The sequence below is a fragment of the Syngnathus leptorhynchus genome, chromosome 8 (genome assembly GCF_054491065.1).
Source record: "Syngnathus leptorhynchus isolate UIUO chromosome 8, UIUO_Slep, whole genome shotgun sequence".
NCBI classification, from domain to species: Eukaryota; Metazoa; Chordata; class Actinopteri; order Syngnathiformes; family Syngnathidae; genus Syngnathus; species Syngnathus leptorhynchus.
The window spans coordinates 7,003,783-7,021,009 of record NC_141202.1 but is presented as its reverse complement, the minus strand read 5'-3'; the positions used below and the strand labels follow the sequence as shown (position 1 = coordinate 7,021,009).

Here is a 17,227-nt window from a genome sequence, read left to right as displayed (position 1 = left end):
CTAAGCAGCAGCCCCGCCCGATCCATGAAACAATCAGGTCCTCCCGTTGTGACGTCACAAAGTTAGGAGCCATCCCCGTATCGCTTCTGCAGACTAAACACATGCCGAGTTTCTCATAGCAGCTGTTCCTGCAAGTTCAGTTGATATGTTCTGTTCTGATTTTGATGCATCACATCAATTCAACGTAACCTCTCATTGCTGCTTGAGGTATAGATGATTTTTTTTTCTATGTAATTGCAAGATGTCCTACTTGTGAGCAGTCATTGAATGCACCACAAGTCTACTGATGAATGGGTGGAGTATACAGGGGAGTGGAGTTTTTAGTGAATCAGGTGTCTTACTTCCAGGTTTGAAAACTAGCCACCAAAATAACTCCGATTTCATTGGAAATGACATCACCATGCTAAAGGTAATATCCTATGATCATCTGTGGAGAGCTTAAAATAGCATGATGCAGCTCCTTTCAATTAATTGACCACTCATCTGCTTCTAAAGTCCTGTTTCTGATTGTTGCAATTGGGTTTATACGTATCACATTTGAATTAAAATTCTACTGCACTGAATGATAAAGATCTCACTGCTGCTCTGGCCTTGCTTATTCTGTCCTTCACATTTCATCATCCATGACCCTTGTTTCCTGCTTCCTTTGGTCTGCACTCCTCTTTTGCCATGAGCTCACCTCCTGGCAAGGTCTTCACACATCAAAGCTGTCCATCAAGAGTCATTTTGGTACAATCAGCAAACATTGGATAATTGGGTGTCGTCTGAGGTTTCCCTCAAGCCTATTGTGCCTTTCTGACAGGAAAAGAGCATACCTAAAAGGAAAAGGGAATGACAGCCTCTCAGCCTGTAGCAGAAGCAAATTGAAGCAAGGGCATTGAATGCCAGGAATAGTGTTTGATGACACGCATATCAATGCTGCCCCTGCAAGGTAAACAAAGACTTTTAATTATCAGGCTAAGTTTTAATTAAGATGATGGTAGCATAATTATTCCCTCTGACAGGGATGATTGAGCCAGGGAATCCATGTTCTGATTAGGGAGCTCATCTGGTCGTTTTCTTTCCTATAGGGATGCAATAATGACACGGAGTGCTGTTGCCAAAGGATAGTTTGAACAAACAAGCAAGAAATATTCAAAGTCTTCTTTTCGCAATTTTTTATTTTTTTTTCACACCACACATTTCTCATATACTCTTGAAAATGTCGGAAACTGCCACTGCAGTTCAGCGTATTCCATCCATCTTCTTCCGCTTATCCTGCTCGTGCAATTTTATTTTGATAAATGTTGCCCTTTCTGCATTCATTGCAACTCGGTCCTTCTGGTATGGGATCTCTCGTTCTTTGTTCCCTTCTCAAGGTTTCTTCTTGGGCTTTCTGACTGCAAATAAATGGGTGTGGTCAATGTTAGGAAAGGGCCACATCCATTGCTCTGCGAGCTAGGACTCTTCGTGTCCTCCTTCTGCCCTGCATTACATTGAAAAAAAGACTTACCAATGGTATGATTTGGAAATTGTTCCCTATTGCTTTGCTTAAATCTTTTGTGGCTTCTTCAAAAGGCATCAGTGACCTGATTTATAAGGGGCTATTCTCTGTGAAGGCACAAACCCGTCCCTTTTGTTCATACAGTCTCTGTAGAATTTCTGACCCTGAACTTAGTGTATTTACTGACTGTATCAGTGTGTGCTATGGCAACAGCAACTGACTTTATATTTCTTTCAGTTTGCCAGTAACATTGGTGCTGTGGTGGAAGAAACAAACAATGTTTGCCCAGACACAGGCAAGACTGGCATCAGCCATTATGGAGTCCTTTTATAATCAGGGTAAGTGCGTGTGCAAAACATGTTTTCAGCAGATTTTATGCATAACAGAAACCCTTAGCAGCATCGTCTGTCATTACTGCCTTGACTTGACTGCAATTGGTCCAATCATCGGTTGTTTTTATGAGGAGTTCAGAAATATTGTATGCACTGTGCTTGTACGCCTACATGTATTCTTACAAGATTGCAAGACTGCATGTGCCACACCTTATCAATATAGTTCCCCATCCAAGTAAAATATGCTTCAGAGTACGTTCGAACAGATTTTTTAGATTACTTTTGAACTATTTGGGAGTATGAAAATAACATTTAAATGATCAACTATGAACTGAACAAGTTAACATTTGTGAACTAAACTTTGAACTAGTTTGTGTAGAAAATGAACTTTCCCAAAACTGTTAACAGGTAAGTGTTTTAGTGTTAATAGTGTAATTAATTGTCATTTCAATATTGAACAAAATTCTTGTGATTATGGTTTTTACCCATAATCAAGCAGTTTTTACCCTAATATGAACGAAAGCGCTCAGTCACGACATGAATGTATCATTTCTACTCTTCAGTATTGTACATGCACGTTTCTTTATTACTGATACTAGTATATCAGCGTAGTCCATATCGATATCGATATATTGATAAACCAATCACGACTGATCATGTCTGTGACGTGAGAAGAAAATATGATTTATCTCGTTTATCTAGAAATCAAAGATCGCTCAGTTGGTATTCACCTTCGGCCATTGAAATAGGTCAATTCAGTATATCCCTGAAGATAACCGTCTGAGTGCGATGTGTGACGTGAAGTGGAAAATAAATCTCATTTTCTCCTGTATGCTACTTTATGTAGATTTAAGAGTGTGTTGGTTTAATGGTGTTTATAGAACACTTTCTGATGTCAGATTATGAAACTAAGAAATGTCTGTGTGATTTGGGAACTAGAAACTTTTATTTCTACACCTTGGAAAAGAGGGACAACATTTTTCCTTCTTCATGATTTCCGGTTGCACAGTAGTCCTGTTGTTGGATCATTATTTTTTGGGGGGGTTCATAACCTAATGCAGGTTAGTTTTACAAATGTGTGCATTGCACTTTTTTATTTTATTTATTCATTCACAGACTGCTCTATTGCTGGCTGATGTGTTACAAAGTAGTGCTATGTGATAATATTCTGTATTTCTCCTCTGTTGGATTGGTAATTTATTTAGCACAATACACTCATGGCCAGGTTTCTTAAGCAGAGGTTCCATCTCAGCATTAAACCGAGGAGCATCACCAAGTGACGGAGCGCTCTATACTGTGAGGATGGACAAAGTTCTAAGAATAGAATGTGGAAACTTTATATCATAAATCAGGGTTTTTGTTCAAGTCGAGGCAAAATTTCATGACACATCACTGCCATTCATTTATTAGTAAAGAACAGTGTACTTGCGCCATCAACAGCAGTGAATAATTCACTCACCAAAACAACACTTGCAACTTTTTTAACATGCCGACATCAGTTCTCTCACGGTGGGGACCAAAATGTAAAAACCAGCACCTGACTGACTAATATGGTCTTTTTGTTCTTGACCTTATAAAAACCTGTGTGCACCTCACAGATTCCACTGAATACAATTAGCTATTCAGTGCAGGCACTTTATACAACGGGTATAAACCTTTTGCATGACTCACCTTTAAGTCCAACATTTGATGCTACATACACGTACGTGTACGTGTGAATCCAAAAGTATTTTTTAGAAATTTAGCTGCAAATAAAAACCCTCTATTTCATAAAGACGTAAATATTTTCAGTCTATCACATGTGAGAAGAAGCTAATTGGCCTTGTCTGTCATATTGTCATGGCACATTTTTCTTTCCAAGGAAGCATGCTGTGACAAAAAGCTAACTGTTTGCTACAAGACATCCGAAATCCAAAACACCCGCTTTTAATTTTCAATCAGATGCTTATTAACTCTCCAGTATGGACATTTTTGACAGACATGCTACCTTGAAAGATTGTAATTAAATAGGAAATACTAGATGTGAATAGAAGGCTCTTAAGACTATATATATTCCGAAAGAGTGAGAGCAAATACATATATCTTTGTCGGATGCTGACATGCTGGAGAGTGGGAGGCATCAGACCCCCTGAGGACTGGCAGTGATAGGCATTTAGGTAGGGGGGCTTCCAGCTTGATTTGCATCACATAAGAGAATTAATGTAAGAGGTTGGCTGTTCCTCTTCATTAATGTCCTCTAGCCCCAAATAGAGTTGTGATGTGTATAGTGTACATAATAAGGAATGCCAATCCCTGTGGAAAGCTCCCTACAAATGAAAGCAAAGGTTGATATTCTATGATTGCCTCTAGGGGCAGAGTGAGGCCTTTGAAATGATTGAATGGAATCCTTTTTCACTCACACAATAAAGCCAGTACCTAGAGAACATATACAGGCACATGAGACCCTAAGCCATCCCAGAGAATCTGTCAGCACATCCAACCGGCCTCACAAGTAGATCTAACCACATCCAATGTCTTTGCCTCCAACATAAAAAATGGTTAATCTTGCCTATTTTGGATATTTCCAGCTTGGAGAAAACTCATTTTTGTCACCACTAATTTAGACACGAATGGATTTGTGATGAGTTAATTGTATGAAAGGTGACAGAATTTACAGTACAGTGCATTGCATTCAAGTCCAACAAAAGTAAAGGGTGTAATCACTTTTCTGGGATATGTATTGAAGCTATTCATGGTTTGCTTGTCGGAAATTTACCTACCATAGTTATTTTCCTCCTATGCAATCCATTCTGAGTGGACCTTTTGAAAACTGCATATATTTATGCTCTCTGTGTCGACTGGTAGAGTGATGTCTTTCTATGTCAGAGAGAAGCCAAGTTTAACCTGGGTTGTTGGTGGAAGTAATCGAGATTATTCATTTATTGTTAAGTGTAGTGTTGTAAAATGAGTTTGCAATGTTGTTAAACTATTCTAGAATTATCGCTTGTGATGCATGAACGTTCAAAGACGATAAAGGAAATAGTTTTGTTTTATCACGTCATAATATATCTGAGACAGATTTTGAATGCACATATAGTGTGCATAATGTCTGACGTTCTGTACATATGCATAAACTCCTCATGCTCCCAGGGAGGCAGATTGATTACAACGGCTGATGAAATCAGGATGTGTTGGAGAATGGCAGGGGGTGGGAAGATGATCCTGCATTAGACTGAGTGAGCACATACATTCAGGTGACACTGGGGATAAAAGGTTTTCATCTGTCGTCGTCCCCTGTGGCATTGACTGACCCCTAGCCTCCACATCCTTCATGTCCTCAAAATCATAACAAGGTCAATGTTGTTTTCGGGACAAATTTCTAATTCATTTCTCACAAAGATGTCATTGTTATGAAGTAACGACGACTGGACCGGTTAGCTACTCGTTGTTTCTCGATGCATGAGTTGCGAAACATTTTCTGATTCTTTATGCTTTGTCATAAGTTCATTCTGTCATACGCCATAATGCATCCAGTTGAATGCCCAGCCCTGCTTACTGTTGATACCTTTATAAAGGATGGAAAAAAAATAAAAATGGAAACCCTATATTCCAATTTTTGCATTAAATAGAAGAGGGGAGGTGGTTAGTATGCACGCAGATAAGAGAACCTCAACAAAACAATGGCGGATCACAGTGCAAGTGAAAGAAATGTCACCCTCATTTGCTTATGATTGAAAAATGTTTAAAGACACCACCAGCAAATATAAATTTCTTCACATACCTTTGACTCTTATTGTGCCACAATTTGACTGTATCAGGAATTTGATGAAGCTAATAGTGAAAATGGATGTGCCTTTTATTTCAAAGCCACCCGACCTCACCCCACGCCACTCCACATACACATACCTCCACCTTTGACACAAGCACCGTATCAGCACCAATTTCTGTCACTTAACTGTGCGCCAGATCGTGAGCGATTACCTTGGATGCCACCTGGATGAATGAACCTAGTCGATGGAATGGTGCTGGGTCTCAGCTGGTCATGTAATTCGCAATGACACCTCATTTTAGAAGCGTTCACCTCCTAAGTCTCGGTGGGATAACTGGTAACTGAGAAATGTAACGCAATCACACGGTAAGGAGCTGTAGTATCCTTTGTTTTTCCTTCATATGTTCATCTTCTTTCCAATTTCAAACGAGGAGGTGTGGTATCCTTGGTTTTTCCTCATATGTTTATCTTCTTTCCAATTTCAAACAAGATTTGATCCAGTAAATTGTATTCCAATGTGTTTCATGCTGCGTGTGTTTGTCAAAATTTCATCCCCCATCAATCATCCCCCTTCATTGAGATGAGATGAGAACTCATGGTCACAATAAAAGCTAAACAATCAAGAACTGTGAAATGATTTTTTTTTTTTGTATGAAGAGTGACAAAGTTAGTTTCTAGGCAATGCATGACACTGATTCTCCAGTATAAGTATTCATTCTAGTGTTATATGCAGTTGTGAGAAATATATATAGAGCTCTGTGACTGCTTGTGTTTTTTTGGACAAGTTATTAAAACTGTGAATATAGAAAGACTGTGAAAGGCCATTTACAACACTTAACACTCAAGACTATGTATCACACATATCATAATGACAGTAAATATAGAACAGCCACGCATTCCCCTATTATGTTTGTTTGTTCTATCACTGTTTTTCGTTTTTCTTGTTCCTGAATTAAAATATAAACAGTTAGCAAGGTCTTCAAATAGAGCAAGGTCATATTCTTACAATTACATATATTTGACATCGAAAATGCCTTGCTTCAATGCATGCTGCTCCTGCAGCACTTGTCAAAGTCAAAATAAAGACGAACAATGACTCGTGTCTTGTAAGATTAGAGAACTTTAAATAGGGGGATGTATTTTTGGTAAAGTAACATGATTAAGTCTCATTTGACCCTGACACGCTGAGCAAAAACATCCAAAACATTGTTGGCAGGTACAGCTTTTCTTTTTGTTCTCTGACGAGTCTGTTAGGGGATGTCCGACAGAGTTGTGAATGAGCCCTGGCAGCGACAGGCACTTAATGAAATTGCCCCTGTGAAATTTGGAAGCATCCAGAGCGGATGTTGATACTCTATTTTCTTTTGTAGAGGAATGACTCTTTTTGCTGAGCACCCCAGCCATTTCCAACTGAGGACTATGGCCATGAATTCGCAGGCCTTGATTCTCATTCCAACTGCTTTATACTCGGCTGCAATCTGCTTTGGTTCAAATTTGCGCCATGATGAAGCCATATTACCTGTGAAATACAGAAAAACAATCCTAACCATTGCGCCAAGAAAATCTGTGCGCGTGTGTTTGTATTTATGTAATAGGCGCATGAAAACTGGTTTCGGAACCCTTTTAATTGTTAAGTGGCGTTCAGATACATCCATCACTGAATGTGAGCCAGGCAGGTTGAACAATTAAATGCTGTTCATTAGAAGGCAGAAATTTCAGTTCACTGGTATATCCACTTGTTGCCATTCATAAGACAAAAGTCATTTTTTGCCCAGCTAAACAAGCCCATCTTAAATTTGTTAGATCGTTATTGAGAATACTGTAGGCTTACTTACTATATATATACTTGAAGACATATTTGTTTGATGGTTTGCTGTGATATTTACGAGGTCCTGCTGATGTAAAATATAAAGACATGATCCAAATGTTCTCACTTCCAGGTTAACTGTAGACTTGTTTGAGAATACGTTGTCCTAATCTTGTGACAAATGTGCTGACTGCAGCGTTTGTGTTGTGAAGTGATACAATACCTTTAATCCATCAGACTTTCCATTTCGCTAATGTCCTCTTTATCTTAGAAATCAGGATTTCATCTGCTTTAATAGATTGAGTGTAGTCAACCATCATGATTCTCGGTCTTGCTTCAACCATGAGTGAAGCGAATTATTTATAGGTAATTGCGCATCAGAATCTCCTTAGTAGTTGGGCTTGACAGTGGAGAATTATTTGTAAAGGTGAGTAAAAAGTGATTTTTATCATTATAAACCTAACGCTATTTGCTGTTTTTTTTTTTTTTTTTTTCCTCTATTTGTTATGTTGTTACATTAAGAAACGCTATTCCGCTATGTTGTTCATTATACTTTGCGACAGTAGCGGCTGATGGAATTTGTCAAGGGGTGATACTTTATACATACAGAATATACAAAATATGCTAAAAAAAAAAGTATATTTCAAACACAAAAGAGTTGTTTTAAGAAACATTATCATTCATCACAAGTACATTTCTCCAGTTGGCTGTAACATCAAGCAAATGGTTTTGTAGAAATACGTTAGTACGACAAGGACTTTCAAAATGTGCCTATTTGTTTTGTTGTATGGAGAATTGATCTGCTAATAAGGTCCACTTCTTGTAATATTGATGGATTCGCTGACCCAATTTCAAAAGCCTCAAACCCAGTGGCAAACAGCAGGGTTAAAGCAGCATGAATGCCTTCAAGCATGCCTCGGGCACATACAGAGGAGCGGGGTATTTAATTCAGAGCCAAAACTTGATAAGAGACCCAGTAAATACCAGTAGCAGTTGTTTTTCCGTCCCACACATCAGAAAATAACAAATGTTTGTTCTCTGACAACAAAGTTTTTCACAAGGAACATCTCTCCAAAATACATTATGATCAATAGCACAATGCTGCACAAACACCAGTGGCTCCTTTTTCAGCATTTTCCAAACAGTTGGATTGCCTCTTGGTAACAATTGTGTGATAGCATTGATTGATTTTCCATCTTCTCGCAGCATTAAAATTGCTTGTGCCCCCCCCCCATAAATAGCTGAATGATTTTCAGGAGTTTATTCAAATTGTAAATAGTGTCTGCACAGGCAATACCTAATAGTCAAACTGTGCATAGATATCCAGCGCTATTTATAGTTTGACAAATCAATCGAACAGAATATACCTGGAAGTAAAAACACAATCGTCAATTACAAGCTCCAATACATATGCTTACATAATCGATGCACGGTTGGGTTTAAACAAAGATAAAAAAAAAAAAAAAATTCAAGTTGTGTATCAGATCTGATATGATCAGATTTGTTCCATTTACCTAACCTTCGATATACACCCCGAAAGCCTCCACAGACTTCCAGCACAGTGAGCCGCAGACCATAATACTATTCCGAGTTAATTGTAACATCCATTGTCACTCTGTGACACTCATCTACCTTGCAGAAAAATGCAATTAATGTGGAGCTTGCATGCAGCAGGACATTAAAAGCCACATTTGTCACTGTCAAGATCTGAGCAAGCGTCTGATTGCAAAGCTGATTGAAGAAGATGGCATCTTCTAGCTAATCCAATCTCTTGGTTTTCTACCAAGAGAAGGCAGAGGTGAACTCTGACTGTAATATACCCCTAATATCTTGGTCAGGGCTCCACAATTTTGTTCTCTCTCAGGGGGTGGGGGGTGAACGGGGCTTGACCAATACTATGTGAAGGAGCTGGGAAAATAATTGATTTTCATGACTTGAGTGGGTTTATAAGGACCTTCTATTTTTTTCATTAAAGCATCCCAAACACATTCAGTGTTGACTGATTCTGGCCAATGAATATTCAGCAAAATCGTGACCACGAGACAATGGCAAAAAGGTTGCACTATAACGTAGTAAGAGCCCATAACGTAATAACGACCCGTGACGTAAAAAATTGCCCTCTTTTAAATGGAAAAACGCAACAAAAAAATTGGGGCTGAGTATTCATTTAACAGTGTTTATAAAACTGCTTTTAAAAAAGAAAAAAATCAAGTTTCATGATGTGTGACCGGGGGTCTTTTATTGCACTCTCTGTTTATATTGTTGAACAAATGAAACATTTGCGTCTAACCGCTGAAAGGTTCAGGCTGCATCGATAGCTGCAAGAAACAGTCTAGTATTTGCATTATAGTCATTATGTTTTATGGAATACAGCCCGGGAGTAGCATGTGGTTGGAAATGTCTCAAAACCAATGTGCAATAGCCACTTATTTTTATTTGAAAGTCTCAAACTACATTTTCATATGAAACTAGTTTCACATTAGCATAGAAATGAATATGATGACAGATAATGAATATCTTCCTTTTAGTGCACTGTCAACATTCCATAATATTAACAATAGAAAAAAGAAAAATATCTGTTTTGCTTTTGCTTTATTATTTATTTTGTATTATGCTTGAAATGTTATGTGATTTGGACGATATTGCCAAAAAGAGGGAGAGGAATATTTAAAAACAAAAGTATTTGATAATCAATGAAAAAATAGTCAAGGTCAGCTGGAGCCAGGTTGCAGCTTTGCCGGAACTGTCAAACCAATCTACATTGCACACATGTACACGCTTGTTCTCAGGCCGACAAGATTGTGGCTGTGGAATGAGGTGTCACATTTGGTTTTTCCTTGAATAAGATAACATCATAATTAGTAGGTAAATTGAAAAGAAACATCTGCAGGCTGCATGTTTTTTTTTTTTTTTTTTTAAGTCAAATGCACTTAGTATGCATTGTTCAGATTTTCTGACCTTAGCATACAAGGGTTAAGCGTAACATGTTCACTACCATTTTAAAATTACGCTGATGACTATTGCAATCATTTATATACTTAATTGTGTATAAAAATAAAAAGCCATACTTTATTTTAACTGTTTATTTATTTTTATATTTGTATGTCTCCCCATCGATTATTTTGGGTGCTGTCTCACACAAAAACAAAACCCCATCAAACTTCTTATGCACTCTGGTTGCACTAAAATATGGTTCTGATAATTAATTATGTGCCATTTGGATGTTGAAGCAAAATGTTTGCTTTTCCTTCCTGCAGTGACGTGTTGCCACTGTTTTGTTTCAACATGTTAAGATCATTTCTTTCACATCCCAATGTTTATTTCTAATCCCCACCTCATCCAGAAGCACCTCAATGTCTGTAAGTAAATATTTGTTTTATTTCTTGCTGCTGTGCTTCACACAAAAGCCCCATTGATCAACAGGTTTGATTTAATTTCTGCAATGCATTGACATTTATGATTGAATGGGGAAGTGTAAAGTAAGAGGTTATGATTCACTGGTTGTGGTTAATATACAGAAGATCACGTGTGCATTTTTAATAGCCAATTGTGCTCGTATGTATTTTCAGATAACAGCAAGTGCGTAAACACACTTTTTGCAGAAATGCCATGCACACCTATCAGTGAGATGCAAGAACATGACTAATGTTCAGTTCTAGTTTTTATTTGTCAAAAAAAAAACATCCAAATCTATTATTGGTGGTTTAATCGCCTTTATGATGTATATTTTCAAGCTCATAAAAGTCAGTGTTTGAGAAAGTATGGTGAGTAAGTTACATGCATGAACTGTATGCTAACAGCCAGTATGAACAATGGGTTTTTTCTAGTAATTGACTTTATGATAAAAAGGTTAATTGATATTGTGCATGTATAGTATAAATTAACCATCAAAATCATCAACAGACAGCAAAATACATCATCAAAGTAGTTCAGCATGTTATGTTAGAATAAATTGGATTTTGCTTCAAGATACTATCAGCTTTTAAGTCCCTGCAATTTTAATTTACTTTGTGTTGACAGATTGTTATCTGCTATCACTTGTCTCTTATCAGTACAATGAAATGGAATTTCAGGTGACCATATAGGTGATTTTTAAGGAGCAAATCTGTCAAAGTCTGGGGGTGCCTTATCTGTCATCAGCTTTGCCTTTATTCGTATTCGTTAGCTCTCACACGGTGACTTGTGCAGCCTTTTGGAGCAGAATTTTTCTGTACACTGTAAATTGTAGTAGTGGGCAAAAGTGATTTGTTGATCTATCAATGAGCATGGTATTATAGTATGTTCAGTCTTGATCAGCTATCAGGTCAAGCTTTTATTGTCATTAAGTGTGCCTTGTGTTATATACATTTTGAAATAGAAAATAACATCCAACATGGCAACACAGGGCTGGATTCATTTTATGTATTTAATTATTAATTGTATTTTATTTTTCACCAGACATTTCACTGTAAAGCATTTGAGTTCTAAAATAAATCTGTGGCAGGACATTTAAAAGACATCATCGCTTACTTGTCTTCAGTCTCAACTCGGAAAATTGATGGGGAGGGTTTTTTTTTTTTTTCCCGAAGGGAAGCTTCTTTGCATTATCTTCTTTAAGCCTCTTTTGGTTTTCGTCCACCCGTTGCCACGGCAAGTAGCTTTGAAAGTGGATAGGGCCCACATTCTAATGAAACATCTCCGTCTTGGGTGGCCAGCAATCGGCTCAAGGTTATCTAGAGTCACCAAAGCGCTACGGGTTTTAGCTTCTGATGAATGTGTTGCAGTTGTACGGATTTTGTGATTAATACCAACGATACGTTTTGTCACAATCTTGGAAAAATAGTAGCACAACATAATGAGCACGTGGCCTCTCGTGATCTATTTGAACTACTTTAAGGTCAGGTTTAGTGTAGATCACTCCATTTTTTTGTATTTCTATGTTTCTGTTCAATCTCATGACTTCATTTTTGCTATGTGCTGCATGCTTGTCTCTTATGTTCCAATTGTTCCCTGTACCCTTTTGAATAAAATTTTAAATGACCTTTCTGAGTTTTTCCTTGCTGAGACTACGCCTTGTTTTCTGCATTTTGAATGCAGTGCCAAGAGAATGAGGTGTCATGAAATTCCTCGTTCGACTGAACAGAAAGCAAATTGCTGTTCCACTGGTCCATTAGGTTAGTACTAATCAAAAGAAATCACTTCCTGCTGCCTTTGTTTTAAACATTAAAAGCCTTTTATAGTGTACACATTACTGCTATTGTCCACCATAAATGATGCAGCTTCAACTTTTTTTTTTTTTTTCAGCACAACAGCTGTAAATATTTTAGGGAGGAACAGAATCAGCAGAAACTCAATTATTCTCCACTGAATAAGTGAGCTGAGGGCTATATGCTCTTACTGGGGTTTGTAATTCGGCAGAGAATCAGCAAAGTACGCATCACATATATGACAAATGGCTTCAACGGCAAACACTGTACATACACCAAATATTGATCTATTGTATGACATCTATTCATCTATACATACAGCATATGGTATCTTCATGACATTTAATTTCCTGTACTATTTCATTTTCAAAATAGTGAATATTTTGTAGATCTTCACAAGTTTATCATACACCACAACCAGATGGAATTCAAACTCCATATTGACAGTCCAGTGGCTCCCGCACTTCTTAATAGCACATTGTTTTAATTTATGAGATTCCTTGAATTTACAGTACCTTTTATGATTGAATTCGGACGTATACTATTGAGGGTGGGGTAAGCCAGACCTTGCAACACATTTCAAGTGGATTGTGATTTATATAGTTATTTCCGGACCACAAAAGCAGATTTTGAGATACAGTACAGTGATAAACATTGTGGCTGCAATAAGTCCACGTAGATTTTTAGTGAAAGTGTATAGGTTAGATTCATGGGCCAGGGGAAACAAGTGGCCACAGCTTAGAATCTTGACAGCTTGATGTGAAGGTGCTGTCCACAAGTCTTGTGGATCGAGGTGGAGGCGTCAGTACTTTCTTTTTGAAGGCAGGAGAGGTGTGGGAGGGGATGGAGGTGTCGTCAGCAATGCTCATGGCTCTGTTGTTCACGGAAGTCAAAAATGTCTGAGAAGCTCAGCAGGGTGGCAGTGAAGATCTCGCAAGGTGTGTTTACTATGCATTGCAAGTCTTTCCGCAGATGGCGGTTTCTACAAAGTGATGCAACTAGTGATGATACATTCAATAGCCATTGTGTTGATATTTTGCTTCCCTGATTCCGCGGGACATTGTTGACATCATCAATCCATTTTGTGATGTAGTAAGCTGTGACATCCGTCCATCCGTCACTCCCTCTCTCTGTCTGTCCGTCCATTCCTCCCTTTCATCCCATCCCTCACATCCATCCATCCATCCATCCATCCATCCATCCATCCATCCATCCATCCATCCATCCATCCATCCATCCATCCATCCATCCATCCATCCATCCATCCATCCATCCATCCATCCATCCATCCGTCCCTCCCTCCCTTCATTCAGTCTTAGTGTATTCATTAATGTCTATGCATTTGTTGCTGCTTATTTGTCCCTTTGCATCTTGTATTTGTTGGCTTCCCTGCAGTGAAGCTGTTTTATGTAGTGATGGGTGTATGAGACAGCAAGCGGAAAGACAGCACTGATTCTAAGTGACCTTTAATCCTTGGAATTATGAAGATACTGTAATTATAACATCATGTAAATTATGAAAACGTCAGCTTTTTATCCTATCCGTTAAATCGTTGCTTTGAATCTGCCAGAATCACTTTGAACAAAGGTCTACAGCAGGGGTTCCAATAAAGCTGATTTTGAATCCGGAAAACTGAATATGGGTCATGTCGTTTCATAGAACATACCGTTATAGCAAAGTAGACTTTAAAAATGGAAAATGAAGGTGACTTTATTTCATTTCGTTTTAGGCTTGTGGTATATGTATTGAGCTGCCTTGCATGTCCTTTGTTTGAAACTCATATTGATTTTGAACACACCTTCTGAAAGGAAGTTGCTTAAGTGACATTGAATTAGGAACAAGGCCATTTAATTACAGTCTCAGGATATTAAAACAAGTATTCATTTGCTGGCATTGTTCATCACGGTATGCTCCAACAACCTCCATGCGAACAAGGTCACATGTTAAGAAGCACGCTATTGTTTAAATGGAATGAATTGATACAGGAAGATCAGGGGTAGAACTTAAACAGGGCACGTATTACTCTCCTGGTACTCTAGTATAGTGCTCCTCTGATATTGGTGAAGCGTGGGGAAGAATCAATGTGAAAGATATCCTTTTCAAATAAGCATGTGACACGTGCCCCTTTTATGACGTTGATGAAGTGATGAAGGCACTCGATTGGGTTATGATATCTTTGGGAGCTCTGATGTAAAAACACTCTGTAATGTAAAAACTTTCACACAGAATGATAAGAAAGTTACGTATACGCACCGCTTTACAGATTACTGACCCAATTATAACAGGGACAGATATATGGAGGACATCTTGCGCATACAAATGATTGGGAAACCAAAAATGGCGAGATCCTGTCATGGTTTAACGAGTTTGAGGCTTCTAAAGTACAATTAAGAGTACAATTTGACAATAATCATTATTGTTCTTACTTCCAGTACCCGGTCTGTCAAAACGATTCAAAATCTTGATAATCGGAATTGAAAAAAATGTTAAAAGAAAAAAGACATTCTCCACCTTTTGATTGATGTGATATTTACCGAAAATACCAACAGAAAGAAGACTCCATCCATATGCATCGTCAGACCGCACTTGGTACAAGACTTGCGCTGGGCACAAAAATATTTCTGCTTGGTTAATATTATGAACACAAAAGGGAAAAGTAAGACATTTCACTCAATACCAAACGACCATGACCTTCAGTACATCATCAAATAGGGAGGAGAAAGTGTTGAAGAAAGCGATTGAATTTATTCAAAAAACCCACAGAAATTGAACTAAAGTTAAATTCTATATTTCTCTCTTTTACATAAAAGATTCAATTTGCTCTTACTAAAGATACTTTTTTCCTTGCTTTCTGAGTTTGGGTGGAGCCCACTGAGCAAAGAGACATCCACTTTTATTTCAAAGTCTATGGGTAGTATGGCGCAATCGACAAACAAACCCAATTTCTTATCCTACCTAAAGGACCCTGAGTGAGATTCAGAGGATATCAGAAAAAAAATGATAAGACACAGGAGAACAGTGCTTTTCTCTTGACAGCATCCCGCTGTGATACGGCATAATAATTGATGGCCTAACTCAATACCCAACTCATGTCATACATTCACATGCAAATAGAACAACACACATTTATCATTTAATTATAAAGGGCACCTTGGCAGGAGGCTAATCACGTAGCAACCTTGCCAGTTCTCATTTTCAAACGTGCAGCCTGCAACAGGATTTGAATTTTAAACCAAAGCCCTGACAAATTAATGAACACAATATGGTCCTTTACAAATAGTAATTTAATAGTAAATGCTAATTTGAACATTACTATCTGATAACCAATAGCAATGAGTTTTAAATGTCCCCAATAATTTGTATTGAGCTGTTCCTCTTTCAACAATACTTTGTGACCTATTGCTATTTATTGTAGTTCAGGCTCCATTTGGTCTCGTCATCCAATTAGTCGTCCAAGTCATGCAGGATGTAAACAGTAAAGATGCATTTTTTTTTTTTTCACAATTAAATGTCTTTCCTTTTTTAATTTTTATGCTCCATTAACTAAATGAGGAAAAAGGAGTGCGGTGACTTTTTAATGATGTGAGGATACACTTGTGGGTTTAAATTTACATATTAATGAGACTATCAGGAAGAGCTTTTTACTTTTCATGTCAGCACAAGCGTAGCATAGCATTTCCCCCTAAGTGACTGTCACGAAAATGAGGCCTGCACCTATAAAAGCTGCTTCTTAACCAAAGCCATTTGCAGCAAGTGAAGCTCCCAACTTGTTAAAATGAGCATACCGATGATTGCCTCCACTGTTCAAGTGATTGAGCTGAATAAATCGAAGGTAGCAAACGGTGTGGACGATGAGCGGAAAACGAGATAAAGCAAGTGAATTGGAGAGTCTGAAATCGATTTAAAATGTGAGAAATGAGAAGTGGGACCATTACTATGAATCTAACGTTAAAACAAAACTTAAAATGAAACCATATACATAAAAAAAAAACTATTTTTGCCTTCCGCATGCCCGTTCTATGAGCAGCCATTCATGCCCAAGCCATAACGTTGCCTTTAGCAGTTAGACAAATTATGAGAACGCTATGCGATAATATGTAAAGGCAATTAAAATGAATTTTTCTATACAAGAAGATGATACTTTTATTTTGCTGTCATATTTTAATGACAAATCTTACGTGGAAGTTTAAAGTCTACATTTGAAAATGCTCTTGAATCTCCGTTATTTCTGGACTGACAATATTTTGATCACTGTCACGAATGATTTGCAAACACGAAAGCAAACACGTTTACTATAAAAAGAACAATGTGCATTGGTTTAGAATGAATCACATAAGCTTGACACAATGCTGCTCTCGTGCTTTGTTTTCCAGTAATAAATGACTGAAGTAGTTTATGCCATCTATCTCTCTCGGCAGACACACTGAATAAAGAGGGCAAAAAACATATGGATAAATAAACATAAAAAATACACCACAATCCATACACTGCACTCTCTGATGGGTTTGCTGTCAAGGATAACATACCAACCTGGATAGTTTTGCCGGTTCTGTTGTGAATGGATAAACAACAACATCATACTGACCCTTGGAAACAAAGGAAGATTTTACACGATAAGCAGAAATTCACCGAATAAAAACATCCACAAATTTAGATTTTGCATCAGTGGGT

General features: G+C 37.8%; 1 protein-coding gene across 2 annotated transcripts in view; it reads left to right on the top strand.

Moving 5' to 3' along the window:
* The first annotated feature begins 285 nt into the window (after nt 1-285).
* Nucleotides 286-17,227, top strand: part of ascc3 (activating signal cointegrator 1 complex subunit 3) — a 152,420-nt gene continuing 135,478 nt past the window's right edge. Inside the window, exons 1-2 of one of the 2 annotated variants that reach the window (XM_085917666.1) lie at nt 286-409; nt 1,721-1,821. The gene's annotated coding sequence lies outside the window, so the exon portion shown is untranslated. Of the gene's footprint in view, nt 410-857; nt 932-1,720; nt 1,822-17,227 lie in introns of those variants that run through there. The other variant, XM_085917667.1, reaches the window with a different exon arrangement.